This window comes from Marmota flaviventris, chromosome X (genome assembly GCF_047511675.1).
Source record: "Marmota flaviventris isolate mMarFla1 chromosome X, mMarFla1.hap1, whole genome shotgun sequence".
Classification (NCBI taxonomy): Eukaryota; Metazoa; Chordata; class Mammalia; order Rodentia; family Sciuridae; genus Marmota; species Marmota flaviventris.
The window spans coordinates 118563645-118590881 of record NC_092518.1 but is presented as its reverse complement, the minus strand read 5'-3'; the positions used below and the strand labels follow the sequence as shown (position 1 = coordinate 118590881).

Here is a 27237-nt window from a genome sequence, read left to right as displayed (position 1 = left end):
TCTCTCCTAGTTAAAAAGTTACGTAAAGGTTTTTTTTTTTTTTTTTAATTATACCCATATCATTCACTTCCAGGCTTTCCTTTTTGTTAGTAAAGAAGAAACAAGTTTCTTCTTCCATACATTCATTCTTGCCTTGAGATGTCATACACTTCTTAACAGACAATGGCAGCATTTTCCTATCGCTATCTAACTTTTTGGGTTCACCAGTTTCAAGGAAAGTGACAAATTCATCCACAAGCAATCGACTCATTTCAATTTCAATCTTACTAATATAAAGTGGGAAACTGGTATAAGAAGACAGAAACAAATTGTCAACAAAAGTCTGGATTGATTTTGTGACTGGTGTGCTACTGGCTGATTTCTTCTCAAGACTATTTCTTTACATTTTCAGCTCAATAAAAATCCCAGAAGCTTTGCAAGTCAAGACTACATGGCATAAAGAAAAAAAAAATGAGTTCTAACAATTACTGAATAAGATTTAGGCAAAAAGATGATGCAAGAACAATATCATCTTTGTCCAAAGGCAGAGCTAAGTAGGGTCTTTGAGGAAATCAGGCCAAAACTCTGGGATGGAAATTAAAGCAGAAATATTAGCTTGGCTTAGCTGTTGCAGGTCTCAATTGCTAATGCTGATACAATGGTTCAGAATAATGAAAATAGGCTGCACTTGAGACACCTGGATTCTATTCCTTGCTCTACCAACAAATTGCTATGGACTTTGTAAATCACAAACTTCTGTAGATCTCAGATTCTTCAGACCCAAAGAGGGCACCTGCTTTGTTTATCCCATAGGCTGTTGTGAAGACAGAAAAAAGATGTACACAAAAGAGATTTGAAACATGTTCAGCAATAGGCAGCTCTCATCCCTATTTTTTTAAACAATTATTTAGCCTAAAACTTGAGCTTTATAAATCATTGCCTACTCTTTACAGTGGTTTTTAAAAAAACATATGAACAACAAACATCAAGTGGCTCATGCCTGTAATCCCAGTAGCTTGGGAGGCTAAGGTAGGAGGATTGCAAGTTCAGGGCCAGCCTCAGCAATGTCAAGGCACTAAGCAACTCAGTGAGATCCTGTCTCTAAATAAAATATAAAATAGGGCTGGGGATGTGGTTCAGTGGCCAAGTATCCCTGAGTTCAATCCCCAGTGCTGCCCCCCAAAAAGCACCTAAAGTTGTGACCATAAATTGAATCATTGAGGTGTGTAGGATTATCTATTCCTGACTGGCTACTGTGTGCTATCTTAGAAGTCTTCAAACTAAATGCAGTTGCAGTACCCCCTAGCCCACATCCCAACCTTGTCTAGAAAGTGATAAAATTGCTTTGGTGATTCCTATACAATTGGTTTTGAGAGACAAATATAAAACGTAAAAACTGCTCTGATAGGCATGCTCTCTGTGGAATTAGCACCTGCTTTCTTCCCTCCCACGCCCCAGCATCCTGTCCTGGGCCCTGATCTGTGCAGCTAGCTTTTCACTACGTTTGCCAAGTAGGTAGCTTCAATGCACATGATGAACTTTGATCAGTCAAGTCAGAGGCTTCAGTTCTTAGAGTAGTGACCTTAGTACTGCTGAAGGAAAATTAATATGAGAGCCAAAATGGGCTCAAGGCCTCCTCCAGAGTCAGTTTCATACGATTACAGAATATCAGAGTTGCAAGGGCCCTGTGAAGATCGGTTCAGCCAAGCCCAGAGGAAGAGGATGCTGAAGAGACCACAGAGATGCAATGTCAGGATTTGTTTGTGTGATCAGTTTCAAGAAAGAGTTGTTGTCTAACCTTTCTGGTCTCCTTTGTGATCTCCAACCTTCTTCAGTATGACTTCTGCCCATAAATACCACTGAAACTGCTCCTACTATTATTAGCTCAATAATAGTTTGAGTTGCGTAGTTTTTAGAATTCATTTTTAGTGACCACTTTATTATCCTATTGACCTATTATTCTGTTGCTACTCTTCTGAATACACTCCACCCTTGAAATCTATACCATAATACACTTTTTTCTTGTTTGCTTCCCCAGATTTATTGAAGTGTAATTGAGAAATGCAAATTGTATATATTTAAAGTATACACCATGATGATATATGTATACACTGTAAAATAATTAGTCTTGTTTTTACCAGTATTTTACAGGCTTTCCATGACATGTCCTATTTAGACAGTCCTTCCAATTTAAGGTCCTCCCCTTATGTACATTCAAATATTGTTTCTTACTTCCATATTGAGAATTTGTAAGTCCTGATTAATAATATTTCCATTGCCCAAATAATAGGCCACTTGGAGATCCTAAAGACTGCAGTCTTGAAAGTTTAGCTACCACTAAATATCTCTACTTAGATGTTCCAGATCCACCTTACACTTGAGATGCCCCAGACTTATCTCATTTCCAACGCAGACTACTTCTCCCTTCAAGTTCTCCGTATCTTGATGAATCAGGTTCCACCACGCTTCTAATTGCCCAGGCCAGAGACCTGGGAGTCATTTATGATTCCCTCATCTTTCTTACCCAGATGATTCCCCAATTTCAATGGCTTCTTCCTCCCCAAATCTTCTTGATTACCACTACTTCTCTCCATGTCTCCTTGCAAACATCCTAGTCCAGGCCTATATATCCTTTCTTTTGTAATTTATGAAACTGTATCATCCTGATATATTTATTTCCTGCCTCACCCCATCTATCTTCCATGCCACCAGCAGAATGTTAATTCTAAGTCTTTTAAGTGATCATATTAACTAATCTGATTTGACTTCCTGAGATTCTATCCCAGACCCAAGGAAGCATATTGATATAGTGCCCTGGTGTGTTCAGCATGAATAATAGCTCCAGAATGCACTGCTTGTATTTCAATCCTTGAAGCTTCTTCTTTCTCCCATCCTTCTTCTGCCTAGCCTCCTGGTTTGGTGCCATAATTGGCTACCTGCTTAGTTCCCAAGCTGAAGCTCCATTTTCTGATATCTGCTTCTGTATCAGATGGCCTTTGTGTCAACCCCCCCCCCCCCATACCTATCTCTCCCCAACAAAGAGTGGGATGGCCATCGAGTTTTCCCCAGTTAAAAATCTTCAGCTGCCTAACACATTAGAAAAGATTCTCAAACATTGCTTTCACGAAAAGGGGACATCTATGGAGTTCATGAAAGTGCCTGTTGTCAAAATCAAATATTGACCATCTTTTTCTTATTGCACAGAAATAATTAAGTTAATGATACGTATTGTCTCATTTTTCAGTTTTTTTTTCCTTTTTAAAAAATGTATTAGTGCATTATGGTTGCACATAATAGTGGGGTTCATTTAAACATAGTCATAGATGCATGGAATATAATATGCTCTACTTCAGTCCCCAGTATTTCCCCCTACCTACCATCCTACCTTTCCGTGTTCCCCTTCCTCTACTCTACTTGTCTTTCTTCCATTTATTTATAGCTTTTTCAAAATGAGTGCTTTCTAATTTTCTTGAATCTTTGTTGTTCTTTTTACTACTGCTTTTCTGGCAGCTAGTAACTAATCTATAGCAAACAAGTAGCAAGGGAAAAATTTTAAATGTATTATAATTTACCAACTTGTTTTGGGTGCAAATATATTTGTGGTTGTGATTTTATATAGATAACATAGAATACAGTCATAGTTTCTGCAAGGAGAATGATTTCCAGTATATGCGAAAGAGTTAAATATGTCAGTATTTTTTTGTTGTTGTTCTACAAAGGGTTTCACAAAGACTATTTTTCCTGAATATATCTGGAAGATTCTTGCCTAGAGGATAAGGTCTCAATTCTTAGTATGACAGATGAGCTGACCCCTGCCCACATTTCTGTCCTTAACTTGAACATCAAGCATATTGAGCAAGTTTTATTTCTATAAATGTGCATTGTTTGTTGATGCTGTTCCCTGTGCACAGGCTGATTCCCTCCTCTCTTATCCATTAATGTCAAAGTGAAAGGTCCCATTCCAACTGACAGAGTGTCCTCTTCTGTGCTTAATATATCAGGTATTCACCATACCACATCAGCAGGCATAGACTCAAACCCTCAGAGGGAAAGTTTGAACCTCTGCATGCATGCACTAGTGAGTCCCCTGCTTCACCTTCCTTAGAGGGGAAGAGTAGACTCCCCTGAGAGTGAAGTTCACCCATTCCTTTTCAGTGTCTTACAACTTATTACAACTAATTGTCTGACATCTTTACCATCAGCTCCCAGAGGAAAGAGACAAAGTATTTTAAAAAAACATTTCAGAGTCCTTGGCTCCTGACACATTGTTAGAGATTAGTAAATATTTGTCAAATTACTAAATTTTCTTTTCAGGGATAGAAGGGGAAGTTGTAAAACATTCTAAGCTGGAAGAAAGATACTTGACAGCCTCTCTGGTGATACAGAACAGAATATATTTGTTTCACATTTTCTTCCATTCTTTGAATTATCTCTTTTTTTCTCTAGGAGTCAATTCTATTTGTTTATTTCAGTCCTTTGCTTTCATGTTAACAGTTTTCCTGAAATGTCTGGTGATCCTTAGTTGTCTGGTCATATTTATGAATGAAAAACTATGTTGGTTAATATGGGTAGATGGCATAGGTTTCCTCTGCAATTGTGTTGATCTGCTTCCCCTTGCAAACCTCTCTCCGGGGGGAGGGCAGACTTGTGGGTTCTGTTTAAGTGGGCAGGGCCTGTAAACAAGTAGGCTGGCTTCCCTTTAGGTTATGTGGGTAGAGAGGCAGGAAGACCAGGGACCCCCACAACTGATAAGGTAAGGAGGGCTTTTCTCTGGGGGTGGAGCCCTTTAAAGGGTTTCACTCCTGACTGCTGCTGGTTTTTCTTTTGCTTTACTGTTCTCGTTGTGGTGGAGGTCTCAGTGTTTCAGCACCCTCCCTGGCAGCACTCCCCAGAAAACTTTGGCCTGCTAGCAATGGCCTACAGGGGAGAGGGAGTGGAGGGGAGAGAGGTCCACCTGTTCCAGCTGCTTCTACTGCAGCTCTTTAATGAGGAACATAATCATTCCTCCCAGCTTACACCTGCTTTTCCCATTTATTGACTCTGAGATGGATGCTTTTTGGGAAAACATACTCTTACCTCTGATTTCTTGAATTGCAATGTTTTCTGTTTTGATTCCTCTGTTAGTCCCAATTCATTGACTTTCTTTTTTTGGTACCAGGAATTGAACTCAGGTGCACTTAATCACTTGGCCACATCCCCAGCCCTTTCTTATGTTTTGTTTAGAGACAGAGTCTCAGTGAGTTGTTTAGGGCCTCGCTAAATTATGGAGGCTGGCTTTGAATTCATGATCTTCCTGCCTCAGCCTCCTGAGTTGCTAGGATTACAGGTGTGCACCACCATACCCAGCTCCAATTCATTCACTTTCTTATTTCCTTGTGTCCCTCAATATTCATGTCACATCAATGTTACCTTTTCTTGTTTCCAATGGCTGTGGCTTCTTTTTATTTTTCACATTTATTTTTGACTATTTAATATACTTATATGGTTAAATTTGTAAAGGATATAAAATAGTATGCAATAAAGATATAAAATAATCTTTTCATATCCTATTTTAGGATATAAAAGGATACAAAATAGTCTTCTTCTCCCCTTTTCCTCCCAGTCTTCCATTGTCAACAAATGTTGTCAGTTTCTTATGTGTCTTCCAAGACTGTTTTCAAGCACATTTAAGCAAATACATATTCTTTTTCATCCACTTACATATAGAATACAATACATCCTTCTGCATCTTTGGCTTTTTATTTAACACTATATCTTGGAGAATATTCCATGTCAACAAAATCCTTCTTTTTTTTTCTTTTTTTACAACAACTTATTACAGTAGTCTCCCCTTATCCAGGGTTCTACTTTCCATAGTCTCAGTTACCCACAGCCAATCATAGTCTAAAAATATTAAATGGAAAATTACCAAAATAAATATTTATGTTTTAAATAATTTAATTATAGTACATTGTTATAATTGTTCTGTTTTATTGTTAGTTATGGTTGTTTGCCTCTTACTGGGCTTAATTTAATCATTTAAACTTTATCATTAGTATGTATGTATAGTATTTTAGGTTTCTGTGCTCATTTGAGTGTATCCTCCCAAATTCATGTGTGGGAACTTTAATTCCTCAAAGCACAGTGTTGGGAGGTGGGGCCTAGTGAGAGGTGTTTTGATTATGAATGAGGAGCCTTCATGAATGGATTAAGGCCTTTCCTCATGTGGGTGAGTTGTTGCTGCCACAGGACAGTAGTAGTCAAAAGAGTGGGTCGTCATAAAGCAAGGTTACCCATTATGTTCTGTCTCTTCCAAATGTGCCTGCTGCACTTCTCCTCTCTGCCATGAGTTGAACCAGCATGAGTCTGCAGCCATTCCTCTGTGTATAGTGTTTTATGTCACTGTGTGTGACAATATTAAGCATTGTTAAAATGAGTAATTAGAATACAAATGGAAAGTTCAATATACCCTTTGAAATACTCTGTCCTTGAAACAAAAAAAAATGTGAAAAATGCCACAGCAGTGATGAAGACAGAAGCTGTGGACTTGCCACTCTCCAAATTTGTGAGACAAAAGAAACCTTTTATTTTTTATAAATTACATGATCTCAGGTATTCTATTACAGCAACAGGATGTAGATTCAGACAAGTACTACCCACAGTATGAGATATCTACTAGGGGTGCTGAAAACTATCCCCTATGTATAACAGGGGACTACTACCTTCCAGGTATGAATGATAGACTATAATTTATTTAATCCCCTATTGATGAACATTCAGGTTGTTTCTAATCATATGGCAGAAAACAATTTTAAAGTGCTGCAATATATAACCCATACTTAGTCATTTTTTAAATGTTTCTTTTCAGACATTTTCATGTGGTCTGAAAATCTAAGTGTCACATGTATTTTGGCGTTGACCAACCAATATGTTACCCTAAATATGACACTTAAAGGAAGATGATTTAAGAGTGATTATTTTCCATTACTCAGACCAATGCACAGTAAATGATTAGTGTTATACACCATCTTCAAAGCCAGACATCACATTTTAAAGCTTCCAATGCAAAGTCCTGTCTGGCCTTAAGAATTTCAGTTGTATCATGTGAGAGTCTTCATGTGGATCTGCACCAGAAAGCCAAAGATGTTGTGATATTTGGTAGTTTCATCTACGGTGCTTCATTGGTTGGCTAGATTAGTAAGAAGCAGTTTCAGGAAACATTTCTTTGAATGAGTTTATTTGTTCAAATCAACATTCACCGAATGACTACTGTGGACCAAGTGCTGTGCTGGACCCTAGAAATACAAAAAAAAAAAAAAAAAAAAGTCTCTGTCTTGGCAGGAGCTCCCAGTTCAGAGAAGATGACAAACATAAACAATGTGAAAAGTGCCACAGTAGTGGTGAAGTTGTGAGAACAGTAAGAAGGCATACCTACACAGCCAGGAGGGTGGAATAGAAAGGATATTTAGAGAAGAGTTTCTGGAAGAAGAGACACTAGTAGTAATGTTGCATCCTTATTTATAGCATTACACTGACAAATTCCAACATTCTGTGTTCATCTGCTGTCTGTGGCTTTTCTAGCCTGGAATCTTCCACTCTTTTTTCATTCTGTAGAAGGCTCATAGTTGACTATAATCCAAAGGCTCAGAAGGAACAAGGTAGGAGGAAATGGCAATAATCATCTCCAGCATAGATGAGTGCAACTGGGAAGGGGGATGTTTAGACTGTTGGCCTGGTTTCTGTTAAATAGTTTCAATTATGTGATTGCAATCCTCAATTTCCATTTCTACCAACTGCCTACCTCCATTCCAGGCTTCCAAGGTGAACTTTCTTGGTAAATGCCCACTCCTTGTTTCTGACTTGTGAGTACTCTGAATCCACTCTGAATTTGTGTAAGAAATGAAGCTATATTTATCGATGTGCTTAGCTAGACAAGAAATGCAGGTAGCAGTGGCAACTACTGGGAAGTAGAAACAGGGCATGGGGCAAGTTTTACTTTTACCCATGCCTTCTGTATTCTTTGCATTATTTTTACAATGAGCATATTTTACCTTTATAATAAGTTTTTTTTGGGGGTACCAGGAATTGAAACTCAGGGGCACTTGGCCACTGATTCACATCCCCAGCCCTATTTTGTATTTTATTTAGAGACAAGACTCACTGAGTTGCTTAACACCTCGCTGTTGCTGAGGCTGGCTTTGAACTCACTATCCTCCTGTCTCAGCCTCCCCACCTGCTGGGATTATAGGTGTGCACCACCATGCCTGGCCTATAATAAATTATTTTTGACAAACATTTTATTGAAGTAAACTTTTACTTACAGAAAAGTACACAATCATAAACTTCATGAATTTACATAAAGTAGACACATTAATTGTAATCACCCATATTGTCAGCCTTTACTAGTATCTCAGAAGTTCATCATCTTGTCTCTTTCCAATCGCCTCTGCTTCTCCCCAAGATAACCACTGTTCTGCCTTTATCACCAAAGATTCATTTAAAAAATAATTGGTACATTATAATTATGAATAGTGGAATTCATTGTTACATATTCATACATACACATAACATAATTTGGTCAATTTTCATTCCCCAGTACCTCCACTTTCTCTCCCCTCCTCCCTCCCCCTAACCCCTTTCCTCTACTCTGCTGGTCTCCCTTTAATTTTTATGAACTTTCCCTATTCTGCTTTTCCTTTTTTCTCTCTAGCATCCACATATAAAATAAAACATGGTCCTTGACTTTCTGAGTCTGGCTTATTTTGCTTAACATTAATGCTCTCAAACTCCATCCATTTTCATGCAAATGACATAATTTTGTTTTTCTTTTTATGGCCGAATCTCCATTGTGTAGATGTACCATATTCTCAAAGATTAATTTTGACTGAGAGTTCCAGTTACTCCTTATGCTACCAATGCTTATTATCATTGATTTTATTTACCTTAATCATTCTAATAGGTCTGTAGTATTGTCTCACTGTGATTTTCATTTGCATTTACTGGTTGGCTAATGATGTCAACATCTTTGCATATACTCATTTGCTATCCATATATCCTCTTGGTAGTGAGATCTTCCATAAGTATGGAACATAATAATTCTTTTAAAAATTATTTGAAAATAATGGCATCATTAATGTGACTTGGTAACATTCTTTGAGAATAACAATCCTCCCAAGAGGCAGATTGGGATAGTGTAAATAGCCAGAATTTGTTAGTAGACATTTTGGACTACTCTACTTTCTGTGGGATCTTAGACAAATTATTTAACATCATTGTCAAAAATAACTTACTAAAAAGGTAAAATTTTCTCATTTTAAAAATAATACAAAGATCACAGAGTTGGTTTGTCTATAAGACAGGGATGTTAATAGTTTCTGCTTCATAGAGTTGTCTTGAGTATTAGATGAGAAATTTATACAAGGTTCTCTGATCCATTCCTGTCACAGTATATGTTCATTGATGTTCTCTCTGTCCTTCTGGAAATGCCTGGAAGGAAGGTAAGGAAAAGGGATATGTTTGAAGTGGTCAGTGACTTAGTATCTAAGGGAAAATGTGATTCTCTTTTATTTCTCTAAAGAAAAAACTCCTGAGGTGTATCTTAGAGGCAAGATTCTGTCCCCTTACACCCTGCCACACACCACCCCACTAAATACAGCAGGTGAATACTGCTTGAAGGGGAGTTCTAGAAGAAATTTCTAGTCATAACTGGGCCCTTGGAGGCTGTTGTACCTTTGTATGATTTGAACATTGGTTGTGTATTTAGCAGAAAGACACTGCCCCCACGTCATCTGTCTATATAATTCCAAAAGGTTCTCCCATTGATGGTTCCTATTTCAAGACTGCCTGAGAAACCTTGTAGCTGACATCAAATATTCAATTTCCTTTCAAAAAATATTTGCCCAGCACTTAGCAAGCACTAAGCTCTCAGGTCTGGGTATCCAAAGTGAAAAAGAAAGGACTGCTAATTAAGGAGAGAGAACAGCATAGAATTGATCACAGTGTACCAAGTAAGCAACATAGTAGAGACCTGCAGGGGGAATAGAGAACATGGAGGAGAAACAAGGGTGAGGAAGAGGTGAGAGAGTCAGGGAAGACTTCCTGGAATAAGAAACATCAGATGGAGTGTGGTGGTACACTCCTGTAATCCCACAGTTTGGGAGGCTGAGTAAGGAAGATTGCAAGTTCAAAGCCAGCCTCAGCAACTTAGTGAGACCCTGTCTCAAAATAAAAACTAAAAAAGGCTGAGGATGAGGCTCGGTGATTAAGCACCCCTGGGTTCAATCCCTGGTACAAACTTTTTAAAAAGAAGTAGAAGAGACTTTTTAGTTTGAGTCCATCCCATTTGTTGATTGTTGGTTTTAATTCTTGTGCTATAGGAGTCTTATTAAGGAAATTGGGGCCTAATCCCACATGATGGAGATTAGGACCTACTTTTTCTTCTATTAGACACAGTGTCTCTGGTTTAATTCCTAGGTCCTTGATCCACTTTCAGTTCAGTTTTGTGCATGGTGAGAGATAGAGGTTTAATTTCATTTTGTTGCATATGGATTTCCAGTTTTTCCAGCACCATTTGTGGAGGAGGCTATCTTTTCTCCAATGCATGTTTTTGGCACCTTTGTCTAATATAAGATAATTGTAATTTTGTGGGTTAGTCTCTGTGTCCTCTATTCTGTACCATTGATCTACTAGTCTGTTTTGGTGGAGCTGTTTTTGATACTATTGCTCTGTAGTGTAGTTTAAGGTCTGCTATAGTGATGCCACCTACTTCACTCTTCCTGCTAAGGATTGCTTTAGCTATTCTGGGTCTCTTATTTTTCCAGATGAATTTCATGACTACTTTTTCTATTTCTGTGAGGAATATCACTGAGGTGAATAGAGAGCCTACAGAATGGGAGCAAATTTGTAATATTTATAGCAGCACAATTCACAGTAGCTAAACAGTGGAACCAACTTAGATGCCCTTCAGTAGATGAATGAATAAAAATGTGTGGCATGTATACACAATGGAATATTATTCAGCATTAAAAGAGAATAAAATCATGGCATTTGCAGGTAAATGGATGCAGTTAGAGAAGATAATGCTAAGTGAAGTTAGCCGATCCCAAAAAACCAAATGCTAAATGTTTTCTCTGACATAAGGGGGGTGACTCATAGTGGGGTAGGGAGGGGGAGCGTGGGGGGAATAAATGAACTCTAGATAGGGCAGAGGGATGTGAGGGAAAGGAAGGGGACAGGGGTTAGCAATGATGGTAGAATGTGGTGGACATCATTATCTAAAGTATATGTATGAAGACATGAATTGGTGTGAACATACTTTATACACAACCAGAGATATGAAAAATTGTGCTCTCTATATAATAAGAATTGTAAGACATTTCATTGTCATTTATTTTTAAAAAATCAATAAAAAAGTACAGAGGGGGAAAAAGTAGAAGAAGAAGCAACTTTAGATCTCTGAAGGAATTTTTGGGGGGAGAAGGGGAGAATGCATACCTGTTGCAAGGAATAACATATGGAAGGAAACAGAGGTTGGGGATCAGGGGCTCTTTTTCCTCTTGGGCTTTTATGCTTGAGACTGAAACCTTGCTCTGGGCTTTGCATAGCACCCCAGGGAGTGCTAAATGTGGAGCATAAAATATAACGCCTAAGTTAAAAAAAAAACAATTCTTTTTGTTCCAGGGTTAAGGGTCTCAGGGATCAAGTGCCCTTTAGGTAAATATATAAGTGGCGCACATTTTCCTTTAAAAATCATCGTGACATATACCACTCCTCAGAATTTAGCTTAAAAAAATGAAGTTATTGCCGGGCATGGTGGAGCATGCATGTAATCCCAGTAGCACTGGAGGCCAAGGCAGTAGGATAGCAGGTTCAAAGCCAGCCTAAGCAACTCAGTGAGATTCTGTCTTTAAACAAAATATAAAAAAGGTATTGGGATGTTGCTCAATGGTAAAACACCCCTATGTTCCATCCCCAGTACAAAAAAGAAAATTGAAGTCATTAGCTATATGATACATGCATACCCATGTTCATAGTAGCAAAATTCCCAGTAGCTAATTTATGGAACCAGCCCAAGTGTCCATCAATGTATGAATGGATAAAAGAAAAATGAGGTATATAAACACAATCGAGTTTTATTCATCCATAAAGAAGAATGAAATCATGTCACTAGAGACTATTATGTTAAGTGAAATAAATCAGATTCAGAAAGTCAAGGGTCATGTGTTTTCTCTCATATGTGGAATCTAGAGAGGGAAAAAGGAAAAGAATAGTGGGAGAAGGTTCATTAAAATCAAAGGGAGATCTGTAAAGTAGAAAAAAGGGACCAGGGGAAAGGAAGAGGAAAGGGAATGGGAATGGGGAATAACATTGACCAAATTATATTGTTATATCCTGGGCATGTCTGAATAGGTAACAACAAATCCTATCCTTGTGTATTGTTGTGTATAGTTATAATGCACCAATAAAAATATGGGAATAAAATCATCCATAAAAGCTGGTCACAGTGGCACATATCTGCAATCCTAGTCACTGGGAGTCTGTGACAGTTAAGTCAAGTTAAGTTGTGATCCTCCACAAGTTCAAGCCTTGAAAACTTAGTGAGGCCCTGTCTCAAAACTAAAAGTTATTCATAAGGGCTGTGGATGTAGGTCAGTGGTAGAGCTACCCTGGGTTTAACCCCCCAGTACCATTTTGCAATCTCCTTTGCTTTAGTCTCAGCCTGCCTTATAATGCATTTTCTCCAGAGTTCCGGAACTCTAGTAGCCTGGCCTCTAGCTCCTATGCCCAGAAACCCTTTCACGTAGCATTTCCTTGGGGCTTCCCAAATTCAGCACTACCCTAATCCTTTCTCTTGACTTAACTTCTTCAGAGTACCCCCTGTAATTTCTCTCTCTTGCTTGGTCTCTCTTTTTCTCTCCTAATTGCTGCTCTTCTGCAGGTTTCCCTCTTCAGTTCTGACCCTAGGCTTTGGCAGCCCCTCTCTGGTCCCTTTTAATCCCCCTGGAGACAACCTTTGAAATAAGCTGTTTCTGAAGTGACCCCTCTGCACCTAATTTTCCTCTGAGGTATCCTCACAGGAGACTGAACTCCTGGAACCTGCCTCAGGAGACCTGTAGTACTCCCACAGGGTCTCCTGGAGCCAGCCCTATTGTTTCCTATAGGGGGAAATTGGTGCTTAGAGAAAGGGAATGACTTACCAAGGTCTTGCAGCAGATTGTTGGCAGAGCTGAGACTAGCTCTAGCTTCCTGACTTCCAGCCCAGTGCTCTTTTCCAGGAAACAGGCTCCTCTCACAGGGCTTGGGTCTTCAGAGCAGCATGAGCTCACCCACTGACTGCATTGTGCACCCATCTCTCCCAACACTTCCTTCCTAAGCTACTTCATCAAAACCGAAGCTGGCTGGTCCAGGCTTCTGACTCAGCAGCCTAGCAAAGAACATTGAGCCATGTCTGCATATGATGAAGGAAACATCTGAGGCAGGAAGCATTCTTTTTTTCTGTTTGGGTTGGGGGTGGTGGTGCAAAAAAAGGTAGAGAGATTCAATTAAATAATAAGACTTGAGTGGAAGGTAATGTCTCAGCACAAAATGTACCACAGGGACCATGGTTGGTAAGAAGAAGAAGGTCTATATCCAAAGGTGTAAGATTACCAGTGAAATACATTTTGGCATAGAAGTATATTTATTGGGTTCAAAGGACTCCTGTGATACCTACTTAGTACAAATATGGCAAAAAAAAAGATGTCCCCACAGTTCCACTTTTGTAAAAATAAGTAAGTTGAAAGTCTCCCCAAACTGTCCATGAGTGGTAGTTAGCAATTATCTGTATGTTTCCCTCCATTCTCTGCATTCATGTTAATTTTTCCCCACAGGTTGATAGTAGAATAAAAATTACCATAACCTTCCAGAGCTATGGTGGCACAGATTTCCCCTGCAAATAAATGGAGAAGACAACTTTTTTCCTCTACCATATCCCGCAATGAAGTGTGACATCTGGGTGTCAATTTGGAACAGCTTCCACTAGAGCACATCCATATCGATCCCAAGGGCCTTTGATTTTTACCTCAAGGTATCTTCTGGAAGGTGCTGTGGTGCATGTCTGTAATCCCAGCAACATGGGAGGCTGAGGCAGGAGTATGGAAATTTCAAAGCCAGACTGGGCAACTTAATGAGATCCTGTCTCCAAAAAAAAAAAAAAAAAAAAGACTGGGGATGAAGCTCAGAAGTAGAAAGAATGCTCCTGGATTTGTTTCCCAGGATTGGAAAGGAAAAAAATATCTTCTGGTTGGGAATTGCAGGGAGTCCTGGTGCCCCCAATTGTTACCAGGTCACTGATATGTGGGAATGAACCAGATCCGAAGTATATTTACATAAGCAGCAGACTGACACTCTTACAGGATTGAGTAGTGTCCTCCCCAAATCAAATTCACATGGAACTTGTAAATGTGATTTCATCTGGAAAGAGAGTCTTTCTAAATGTGATTAGTTAAATTAAGATGAAGTCATACTGATACCACTGGTTACTGGTGAAGAGTTCTGCTCCCTCACATGTTGAAGCTTGAACATTAAAGAGGCACACTAAATCAAGCATATAAAGCAGGGTTAATTTAAAAAGGGGTAACATAGACTTCTCCCGGGAGGGAGGAGGAAGCCATAGCTGGTATAGCAAGAAACAAGGGTTTTCTGCCTTTTTATAAGTCCTAGGCTTCCTTTGTTCTCCTGCCCTCTTCCCCTTATCTATCTCCTTCCTGAGTACATTACTAGGCCCAGGGATGCTTGGTGGACTGGCCAAAAGGTGGAAAGCAGATGGGCTGGAGAGGCAGAGGAGGAAGGGGGTGTAATTAACCACTCTCTGTAGGGACAATCCCTGGGACAGTTTACCTTAGCAACAGGTTGGAGCAGGGGCAGGTTATCTTGATTAAGGTGGAGAAAGGGCTCTGCAGGAATTCACATTTCAATCTCTCTCCAACTTCTCAGACCCAAATTGGCCTCCTTGATATGACCTGACTTGATTTACCTATCTATACCGACTGCCTCTTTTAATTCTGGCTTCAATACTAGAATAATATGGACCTTAATTCAATGACTAGTATCATTATAAGAAGAGGAAACTTTGGACATACACACTCATGAAAGATAGCCACATGAAGAGATGGAGGCAGAGATGTGAGAGTTGTTGCAACAAGCCAAAGGACATCATGATGGCTGGCAACCACCAGAAACCACTAAGAGGCAAGGAAGGATCCTTCTCTAGAGCCTTCAGAGATAGGACGGCCCCACTGACACCTTGAGTTCAGACATATGGTTCCCAGAACTGTGAAGTAATGCATTTCTATCATTTTAAACCCCTCAATTTGTGGTATGTCATCCCCTGAATATTAATACAAGATTTCCATGGGGGAAATTTGTTTCATCTTCTGAAATGCATTTCAATAATGATATGAGGAAGCAAAGGGACTGTGTGGCTCTTTTGATTATACTCTGCACTGGTCTCTACATGAGTAGGGAAACAAATTGGTAAGGTATCATAAAACTTGCTTTAGGGAAAAGTTCTGGGATATTTTTGTCCTTTTGTAACAAGGACTTAGACTCTTCACTTGGGCCTGCAAATGTCAGATGGATAGCTAAAATTAGGATTAAAGATTTGGCATCACTGCCTCCATTTTTCATTCCTCTCCTTTTTTCTGAGTCACATTGGATTCCATGAACAAAGTGTGATGGATAAACATCTTGTGATGAGTCAAGGGTAACCTTCAGATAACATCAATTTTCTTGTCCTCAACAAGGCCCTGCTTGACCATCCTGAGATAGTGATAAACCAGACCATATCTGATCAATATCACCTGCTTTGCAGCTATGCAAAGCCTACAGCTCTGGAAACTTCCAACCTTACCCTCATTCTCTTTTCTGTAAAACCTCAAAATCATTGTCAACCCCTTGAAAGCAGGGCTAAGGAACCAAGTTCCCCTTGTCTTCCTGGTGCAGCTACACTGATTGAAGCTCTTTTTTTTTTGATTTTCACCATTACTTTTTCCATTTGGTTTTTGGGGCAAGTCGCCAGACCTGATTTGTTGGACCCCTAGAATCAGAACTCTGGCCAAGACTCTAATAACACTTTTGCTTTAACTCACCTATAATTTTGAAGTTTTCCACGATGAATATGCATTGCTTGTGTAAAAATAGACATTTATATCTATATACACGCATCATGTACTTATCCATCCATGTATATCTTTAATCAATCATATTCTCATTCACTTGTAGAACCCTTCTAAGTGAAATAGTTCCAGAGTAACTTCATTTCTTATAGTCCCAAGGCTAGGAATTATTCCTTAAAAGCTGTGGCAGGGATAAGAGTGGATAATAATAATACCATATATTTATATAGCCTTTGATACTCTTCAAAGAACTCACCTCCATATCCATTGATACATTTAACCTGATAATCCTTTGATAGATAAATGACAGTGAGCACACTGAGTGATAGGAACATGAAGCCAAGGGGATAATTTTATGAACTGGACATACATGCTAGACTTCCACATATTTTCCCTGAAGAAGAAATTTACTCCAAAAGCAATTTACCTAAAGCCATTCTGGCACTGCTCTGACTTCAGTCAATAAGATGTTACATTTCTTGACAAACCTGTTATCCTTAGGGCTATTTTCTTAGGGCAGAGGAATTTAAGACTCCACTCTGCCAATAAGAACATAAGTTACCCCCAAGGGATGACTTTCGTGAACTTTACACGGAACAAAGATTCCAAGACTCAGGAAAACGGGATAAAAAGTGAAGCCCATAAATGAATGATGGTGGAATGTGATGATCATTATTATCCAAAGTATATGTACGAAGACATGAAAAAAAATCTGTTTAAAAAGCAAGCAGTTCCAATTAGAACCAGTCAGCATGGGCCAAGGTGATCAAGAGTTACGTTAAGATCTTTAGTGTATCCTTTTTTTTTTTTTTTTTGAGAGAGAGAGAGAGAATTTTTAAATTTTTAATATTTATTTTTTAGTTTTCGGCAGATACAACATCTTTGTTTTCGTTTGTGGTGCTGAGGATCGAACCCGGGCCACACGCATGCCAGGCGAGTGCGCTACCGCTTGAGCCACATCCCCAGCCCTTTAGTGTATCCTTTTAATAGTAACCCCCCATTGGTTTTGCTTGAGTACTTGTGGGTAAGTGCACAGTAGGCACTTAAAAATCTGATGTAATAGCTGGGAGCAGTGGCACATGCCTGTAATCCCAACATCTTGGGAGGCTGAGGCAGGAGGATAGCAAGTTCAAAGCCAGCCTCAGTGAATTAGCAAGGCCCAAAGCAATTGTGAGACCCTGTCTCACAATAAAAAATAAAGAGGGCTGGGGATGTGGTTCAGTGGCTAAGCACCTCTGGGTTCAATTCCTGGTATCAAAAAAAAGTCTCTTGTAATCCTACTGTCAGTTCAAAATTAAATGTAGGCTTATCTGGTTGGAACTCTCTAGAAAGTTCTCTAAGATCCCAATAAAACTAGGGATCAAAGAAGGCACAATGTTGCTCTCTCTTAGAGACAAACTACTTTCTCTCTCCCACCCCTTTGAGAGTGCTTTCTTTCTTAATAATCTTTATTATATTTTTAACTAAGTTTAATTTCATGTCCTGACAGTTTCTCCTGCAAAAACAGAGAGCCAAGAAACACAAGGCAAACTCTGAATTCCCAGGTCCCCTGCCAGTTACATAAGGAAATTGAGATTTGGACAGTTGTTAAGCAACCCCTCCAAGGTCTCATAGGATGTCATGGTCTTAATACTTAGTTTGGCACCAGTTTCTAGAATATAAGATACATTAGCTTTCATCTGCTTCTTTCACTACTAAATCTTCAGTACTTAGAATAGTGCCTGGAATATAGTAATTGTTTGGTAAATTTTCATTGAATGAATGTATAATTACAATGCAGGCTCCTCCTGAGAAGTATTTTATGCTGCTTGGAACGTTTTTATTCAAGCCAGGCTGTTGTGGTATGCAGAAGGCAAGCAGGGCTGCCAAGGAGTTCCCATTAGCTTTCTTCCCAATCTATGTCCTTCCATGGCCTGGTCCTCACATCACCTACAAGGAAGCTTCTAGTTGTGTGGTTGACGTTGGGACTGGAAAGGGCTCCTTGTCCAAAAATAGTACCACCCAGCAAAAAGATCCAGGGGCAATGGGAGGGCAGGCTCTGTAAATGTGTGGGCTTGTTACTCACAGAAAATTTGGTTCTGGGACAAGTAACAGGACACATCAAAAAATATTGAGAGAGAGAGAGAGAGAGAGAGAGAGAGAGAGAGGGAGAGATAAGGTGGTGGGAAACATGGATGGAATAGTGAGGAACAGAGTAAGAGGTGTGCAGAAAATGTCCAAAAATCAAGGTAGGAGGGGAAACCTTGTTGGAACAAGTATGACTCTTTGACTTTGAAACATGGGTGAAAAGAAAAGTGAGGCTGGGTGGAGCCACACATCTGTAATCCCACCAGCTCAGGAGGCTGAGGCAGGAAGATCATGAGTTCAAAGCCAGCCTCAGCAACTTAGCGAGGCACTAAGCAACTTAGGGAGACCCTGTTTCAAAATAAATAATAAAAAGGGCTGGGGATGTGGTTCAGTGGTTAAGCACCTCTGGGTTCAATTCCTGGTGCCAAAAAACTTTTTAAAAAGTTAAGTGAGGCAAGCACATGAATCCTATCTTTATACCTATGCCTTACTGCAGTCCTAGCCCAATCCCCAGTTCTCACATCCTGTCCTAAGGATAACCCTCTACTTCCCCCATACAAGTGACAACTTCCCACAAAGCTGTGTCAAGGTCTCTCAGATGACAGGCTTTTGTGCAGAGGGACTTCCTAATGCAAATCCTACTGGGAAAGTTGCCTGGGGAGTAAATTTCCAGGAAGCATTAAAGGTACCCCTCCCCTGCCTGGGACAGTTAGGTGTGTGGTTACTCTTATTGCTGACGAGGACTAGGGGTGGGGGGGAAGCTGGGGAATTCCATAAAGAGACAGATGCCAGGAGACCTCTGAGGACTGGGGGTCAGGAAGCAGAGCCCTGGAGACCTGGGAAGCTTCAGGATTCCACAGCCCTCTCATCTCCTGGCCTTTTCCACACATCCCAGAACAGAAAGAGGAAATTTGAGGATTAAGGGCCGACTAATTATAGGTAAGAAAATTGCCTATAAAAGGCACCACTGTCTTAATTAGGGACCATTTCTGGCTAATTTGCAATGCAAGGGGAGGGGTACAGTTTTGATAACAAAAGATTTTGGGAGGTCATGCATTTCTGCATTCAGGTAGACCTGTGTATATTCTGGTCAGGGAAGTCTTCCAGCACCTTTGAGCTGTATAGGAGGGGAGTCACAAGGGTGTTTTTCTTCTTTTCCAACATTGTATACTTCTGTTCCCAACCTCCTAGGCTTCACAGGACCAGTACACACTAGGTAAAAAAATGCCAGTCTAGGATTTCATTCATGCAGCTGAACCCAAGAATATGCATTTTGTCAATTATCAATTTTCCTATTTTCAATTTCTTAACAAAAAACGGTCTGAAAATCTGCTCCTATCTCAGAGCAGAATGACCATTTTCCACTTAGGACACCTAGGAACTTTCCAACAGTAGCATGGCATTTGGGAGCATCCTTCACAGAGTTGGTGAACAATGAAAATTACTGCATTTTCAGAGTTAGCTCCTCTGAAACCGGAAATGTGAACAAAGCTGACTTAGTGTTAATACTTTCTCTTACTCCTTTAAGAAGGAGGAGAGACTGTGCTCAAGTTAGCAGTGATGTGTGAAAACCACAGTAGAAGTTTTGTAAAGAAGAGCAATTGTGGCTTTTGCACAAGTTATTCCTAAACCGAGGCTGGGGACAGTATGTGACACTTTTCAAAGTAGCTTCAGGATTGGTATTTCACTGAAATCAAGATCTTTAAGCAAGACCGGAAAGCCAAAATCTACGTTTTATGATCTCTGCAGGAAAGTAATAGTTGCATTATGGAAAATTCTAGAATGGCAGGCTCAAACCGTGGCCCGGAAGAATAGTAGGCTTTTTCTGGGTGGGAGGGGGCCAGACAGGGAAAATCTAATTCCTAATAAAGGTTTCTGATAGGTTTCCACTCTCGCCCCACTTACCAAGCTCTGCAGCCCTGGCAGGGGATTTGATTCAATAGAGGAAAAAGAAAAGAAAATTAACATCAACTTCAGGAACTCCAGAACATTTTTAACCCAAAAGTTGCCTGCATATGGAATGAATCTATATCAGGTATCCAGTCGTACTGAGAGTATACCAAAGTATCTCATGCACACAGTTGTGACCTGAGGAAAAGTCAGTGTTATTGTATAAATAATCCAGTTAGGGATAAGAAGAAAGTATGGAAGATTTACTTGGGGCTCAGAGAACAACACCTTAAAGTATGTGTCTTTGGCGTGCTGAGCACTTTGAATTAAAGGAAAATAGAAGGCTTTAGAAGCTGCCCAACCAGGTTCCCCTGATCTTCCCTCCCCCACACTCCCACCCAAGCATAGGGAAAGGCTTTTCTCTGAACTTCCCTTATCTCTCTGAAGGCAGGATCCAACATAAGGGAACACAATTGCCTTCAATCCCCTCTCTGAAATTTCATTAACCAGAGAAGATTAAATTCATATTGCAGGGAGGAAGACTCAGGAATGTCATCGCATCCAAACAGATTTTGTCACAAGCTGTTGTCTGTCCTTTGCTCCCATATTCATTTCCAAACTATGTTCTGTGCTTTGGGCTCATTGATTCCCTTTACAAATCATTGATTATCCCTCCAAAATTTCCTGCAGTCCCCCTACCTCTCTCTCGCCTATGAAGAAGATGTTTAGGCTTCAACTATTTGGCCCTTCTTTGAGTTTCGTATGTTTATGGCTCCTGGGCACAAGTGCACTTAAAATATTTGTCTGCTTTTTCTCCTGTTAAATGGTCTATTGTCAACTTATTTCAGCAAATCTTCAGAGGGAGAGGGAAAATTCCCTTCTCTTTTTACAGTTATCATTAATAGTGAACAAGTAAGTGAATGAAAAGAGCAAAGAAACAGTTTGACAGTAAAATGAATGTCTTCTGCCCCTCACTTGATTCCTTGGACTGTTTAAGCCCTGTATGGAATAAATTAGGAATGTTTTAAAGTAGCCCACTTTCCTAAACACCATCAGGCTAATACAATTTCATGAATGAATTCTTTCCGATTTTTAAGGGATGTATAATTTTGATACTTTTCCATATGTTCTAGAACAGAGAAAAATAAGAAAACATCCCTCCCTGTTTTTTTTTAAACCAAAGCCAGGATAGCATTGATATCAAAATCTAACAAAGAGCATAGAAATTAAGTTGTCTACCAATTTCTTACATATTTATTAAAAATATGCCATGTATAATATTAGTAAATTGAATCTGGGACTATAGAAAAGACTATACCAAGAGAAGAGACTTCACCAAGAGGATACCATTCAAGTCATGACAGAATGGTTTAATATTAGAAAATCTATGAGTCTAATTAATTGAACTGGCAGAACAAAGAAAAAGCATTATTGTGATAAATGGTGAAAAACCAAAAAATTCAATATCAATCCCCTATGATATTTTGGAAGAGGAAGAATAGCAATGTTTTTCATGCCTAAGATAAATTTATATTTTTAGTGTTACTGTCTTTATTTTCTTGGGCATGTCACTTAGTTTTCATATTTTCTTTGTGCCTCAGTTTCTGCATATTTTCAATCAGGACAATAATGTGTACTTCTCAGTATTGTGAGGATTAAATAACATATGTAAAGTGCTATTGCACAATAACCAGTACACCCACGCTCTTATCACCTCATTTTCTCACCTGTGTAATACTCATTAGCACTGAATGGAGTACACTTAAGTTTTTCATTTTTCTGATTTTCTGTGGTTTTTCACTTGCACCAGTGGATTTGGAATGTATTCCTGCTGCTCTGGCTTGCTGTATTTATGCATGATCTCGTAAGTCAAGTAATACTTTTCCTGATCACTTTCTGATTCAGCCTGTCTCCATGCTAACTCCTAGAGCTCCTTAAAATGAGATTGTACTAATGGGCATCATTGGTTGTAATAACATCCAATGGCATCTGTGTTTGCAATTAGAATCATCTGAAAAGCTTCCCAGGTGATCCTATTTGGTTGCTAGAATTACAAACTGATGTAATCAACATTTCACTCCAAGTTCCAATTTTTTTTTTTACTAGCTGCTATAGTTTAAATGTCCCCACCAAATTCATGTTGAAATTTAGTCTGTGGTGTGAAGCATTAAAAGGTATTAGCTATATTCTTTGGAATTGGGATATCAGGGAGGTAATTAAGGTTAAATGAGGCCATAAAGGTGGGGCCCTAATCCAATGAAAGTGTGACTTAATGAGAAGTGGAGGAGAGACCTAGGCTAGGATGCTCTTTCTCACCACCTGGGCACTCTGAAGAGAGTCCCCACCATCAGGAAGGCTCGCACCAGATGTGCTGCCAGATCTTGAGCTTCCCAGCATTTAGAACTGTGAGCTAAGTAAATCTTTATTCTTATAAAATACTCATTCTGTGGTGTTTGGTTATAGCAACAGAAAATGGGTAAAGATACTAGTTCTACACAAATTAATGTACATGTCATTTGCTTCTGAAATCAGTTTTGATTCATTACTGAAAATTAACTGAATGATTCCATAATGCTCTGAAAGACTATTCATTCGAGTGAATGCACACTTTCCAGAAAGAGAACTTAAAAGAAAGAGCAGAGGAGTGGGGCTGTAGCTCAGTGGTAGAGCTCTTGCCTAGCACTTGCAAGGCCCTGGGTTCGATCCTCAGCACCACATAAAAATAAATAAATAAATAAATATTGTCTCCAACTACAACTAAAAAATAAAAAAGAGCAGAGAGCAAGTAACTGAACTATGGGGGGAATCTCAAAATTAGGTAAAAGTGAAAAAGAGAAGCAAGAAAGCTTCAGAAGAACCAGGAATGGGAGAAGATGCAAGGATTAAGCTCAACTTTCTAGTTTTCCATCAAGCATCCCCACAAAAGGGAGGATTTTCTGGACTAGTTGGTGTGGCTTGACCCTCAGAACAAAAACTATGCTGTCTGGCTTCAAATCCCAAGCCCACCATTTTCTAAGAACACAACATTGGATAAGTTACTAAACTCCCTGTGTCTTCATCTCATTATGTGCAAAATGGAAAGGACTCTGCATATAGGGCCATTGCTCTAAGTAATACAGCAAGAATAGCACCTCAGAAACAATATGTATTAGTGTAAGTGTAAGTGGTAGCTATTGGTATTTGAAATACCCCATTGTGGAGCCTTGTGCATTCCCTTTCTGCAGCATTTGTCCCAGTTGTGGGACAAATAGTTGCCTTTGGTGATTAAAATTCGACTCACCCAGGATAACCTCCCTTTTGAATAACTTAGAGCCAACTGATTTTGGATTTTAATTATATCTGCAAAATCCCTTCTTTTTTGTCACATAATGTAACAATCATGGTAGTAATATTCCACCATTCACAGGTCCCGTCCATAGACAAGAGAGGGAATTATAGAAGGTATGTACCAGGGGGTAGTAATCTTGGGCGCATCTTAGAATTCTACCTATTACTGTGATCATTTGATTAATTTCTCCCCTCAACACTAGGTCATAAATCCCACATGTCTGTTTTGCAGAATGAACAAACAAATGAATAAATAAAAATTGAAAGAACTAAGGAAAAATAGTTGTGGACATATCCATTTTGCCTCACTGAAAACTTACCATGGTGTTTAAAAAGCTGAAAAAAAGAACCTTACAACTTCACAAGCTGTGAGACACTGTGAGGCATACATTTGGGTGAACATCAAGGCTGAAGCCCTTTTTTGTGCTTGTGAAGTCACCCTGGGGTTATGGAGACTTGACCTAGGACCTCTGTAGCCTCAGGCAGATCCCCACCATAGGGGAGCTCTAGCTCTTTGCCAGCACCTGGAACCTAACACCTGGCACTCCAAACATAGTGGCACCATGTGATCTCAACTGTTTACGAAGACATCAAGGGCATCCTGAGTGGGGAAAGGAGGGGAAGAAATGGTATCTACAGGCCAAACCTAAGAACCTCAGAGTTGCCCAGGCTTTTTCTTTTCTTCTTTGTTTCTTTTTCTTTTTTGCTTGGGGTGTGTGAAGTATCCTAGTTGCTATTATGGTCTGAACTGCACATCGCTCTGTTGTTTTGTCATTCACTGGCCTCATTTCTCTCCCACTAACTGAGACTCTGGGTTAGGATGTAAAGTGGATCCATTTACTATATTTTGTAACATCTTTATCAAGATATCATTCCCATATTATAGGATTCACCCAAAGTATAGAGTTGAATAATTTTAGTATATTCACTAATTCCATTATCACCTTCATAAGAGACTCTGTCCCTTTTATCAGTCATGTCCTATCTCCTCCCCATGCCTCCCACTCAGTTTTGATTATAGGTAAGTGAACAAAAAAAGCCCAGGCATAATGGAGGCAATAAGAATGCCTTATATACAAGGAATCTGTGCTTTTTGTGTATACCTAGAGAATAGTACCCCACAATGATACCCCTCTTTCTTCACACTTGTCTTAGTGTTTTTGTGATTCTCTTCTGTTTGACATCTGCCAATATATGTCAGTACTTCAGAATATGGGTTAGCAATGGGAAGAAAATAAGATGGGACTAACCCTATTTGGCTACTTAATAATAAGGCCAGTCCAGGGGATGGATTTGAGATGCTATATCATGTTGGTAGCACCCAGCTGCCCATGACAGAGGTCTCTGTAGCTATCATACCCAGCACTTGGATGATCTTGTATTGCTCCAGCTTTGGGTGATCTGTCAGCATACTGAAATATAAAAGCAAGTGTGCAGGGAGGGTGTGGTTGCTTCCTGAATCTCAGTGGGAAAAAAGTTTATAAGGCCAAAATTCTGTTAAGAATTCATTTTCAATGACCCTGAGATTTCTTTCAAATTGTTCTTAAACCTATTTTATTATTTTTACAGAGGGCTGTACATCTGAGAATGCTTCACCAACCAGTGCCCGATGGAGCTCTGGTTTTCTGATGAGAAAAATGATAAGCTCTCATTGTGGGAAACTTTGAAATGCAGAAAAATATAAAGAAGGAAACAAAAAGCACCCACAACCCAAAGATAATCACTGATAACATTTTGGAGTATTTCCTTCTAGACTTACCAGCTTGCATGCTCTCTCTCTCTAAAAAATATAAATGTGTGTAATATATTTTGTACATATATATAATGTATATATATATATATATATATATATATATATATATATATATATACACACATACATTTATGCACCATTGAAATTACGTTAAGTATATAACTTTATACCTTCTTTATCTCTGAACAAATTACCTGCTTTATCTCAGCATAGAATTGTTTCCAAATTTGTCCCTATTCAAAATGGATTTTGTAAACAAATAAGTTGATCTTAATACTGACTCTCAGAAGCACTTTTCATAGCCATCAAATACCGAAATATAATAAATGAATAAAAAGGGGCTCCAAAGCCCAGAGTGTGACAAAGTACTTGGCAGAGTTGTTTTGGTAGCCTAGGAATTCTCTTCCATTCATGTGGTATTTAATTATGTAGCACCAGACACTGATAATTAACTTTTTCTTGTCTCCAAAACTAGTTCATGAGCTGCAGAACAAGCATAAGATATTAACCTTCTATAGTATGTTCACTTCCAAATTTCAATGAACAATTGCAAAAATTGTTTCAAATGTACTTTTGAGATATTTTTGTCAGTCAGTATGGTAAGCAATCCCCCTAAAAATACTTTAATGAATCTAGTGATTCACTTGATTACCTGTGGGGACCAGGGAAAACTACATGGCAAATCTTAGCCACAAAGGTCATCTTCTTGCCCAGGAAGTAGAGGTGTCTTCTTGTACCCAGCATTGCACTTTCCCCCTCTTTCCTACTTCAGGCCCATCCACACTGAACTTTTGAAAGCACACATTGTTCCTTCCCCTTGAGGATCAGCTTTCCGAAAACTCTCTGGCAGGCACACACACAAAAAAATGGGTTTCACTGGGGCCTCTACTTAAAGAAAAAAAGGAAATGAGGCTATTGGCTTTTGTTCTGGGGTGACTCAGAGTTTCAGGCCTAGTCCCTGAGAGTCAAGAGCCAAGGTGAGCCCCTCTCCTAGACAATCTTCTTAGGATGAAGAATTGCTCACCTAGTTGAGATTCTTAGTTTCTGGAAGATTGGGTTAGGCAAGGGGAAAAATCAAATCATGCTTTTAACCTGGGAACTTAATTTTACAATAACTGCAGAGAAACCTCTCTTTTACTTAGGTTTATTAAGAAGTATAGAAGTAAGTTAATGCTATCAACAAAGAGAAATACAATTACTCAAATTCTAGCATAACCATTGTTGTCCTATTTCCTTATAGCCTTTTCTTAATATATTTTTTATGGTTGTAATTACAGCATCTATATAATGTTTGCATTCTGTTTTTGTCATTTAGACTTTCCTAATAAGCATTTTATGTGATTTTCCTTATTCTAATAACCACCATTTAAAAAAGCAACATTTGGAATGTTTCTTTTTACTAACATTGCATCATTGTGAGATTGTGGGTTTTCTCCTATTTCTTTGCAATAGCTACAGAGTTAGGAGGTTTAATATCGGGTTACTCCCTCAAAGAAGGTGAACTCTTTCTGGTAGAGATAGTAATTCATTCAAAGATTCTTATGTTGGATCCCCAAAACCACAAGCAGCATCAAGTTCAGGACTGTCTAAACAGTCCATGTGCAACAGAGTACATATGGATGAAGTGGATGACCCAAGTCTACCACCATCAAACTCAGATTTTGTATTGGCTCCTAAATGCTGTACTCCTGGCTAGGGAAACATTTCAGTTGGTTTTAATGGGGGGTGGGGTTGTGTGTATGCAATGCACCCCCATGGCTCTATAATCTCATTGGATGGTTCAGTGGAGAGTGTGCTCTGGTGAGTTTACACCCCATCTCCATGGTGATCAAATGAGAAGATCTACCACCTCAGAGGACATCAAATTCTTTTTCCTTTCTTTTTTTTTGTGGTGCTGAGGATTGAACACAGGTCCTTGTGAATGTGAGGTAAGCACTGTACCAACTGAGCTATATCCCCAGTATCAAGGACATCAAATTCTAAGGTGAGAAGCAGAATCTTTTTGATACTAAGTGGCTCAGCTGATGGAGATGTCACAGACTCTAAAGTTCTGGTAAGGTTCACTACATTTTATCATACTACTGAAAA

At 39.2% G+C, this 27237-nt stretch overlaps 1 long non-coding RNA gene across 1 annotated transcript in view; it reads left to right on the top strand.

The window, feature by feature from the left end:
- The first annotated feature begins 4655 nt into the window (after window positions 1-4655).
- LOC139703302 (uncharacterized) overlaps window positions 4656-27237 on the top strand; it is a 62225-nt gene continuing 39643 nt past the window's right edge. Inside the window, exon 1 of the long non-coding RNA XR_011705703.1 lies at window positions 4656-4732. This is a non-coding gene — a long non-coding RNA (uncharacterized lncRNA). The remainder of the gene's footprint in view (window positions 4733-27237) is intronic.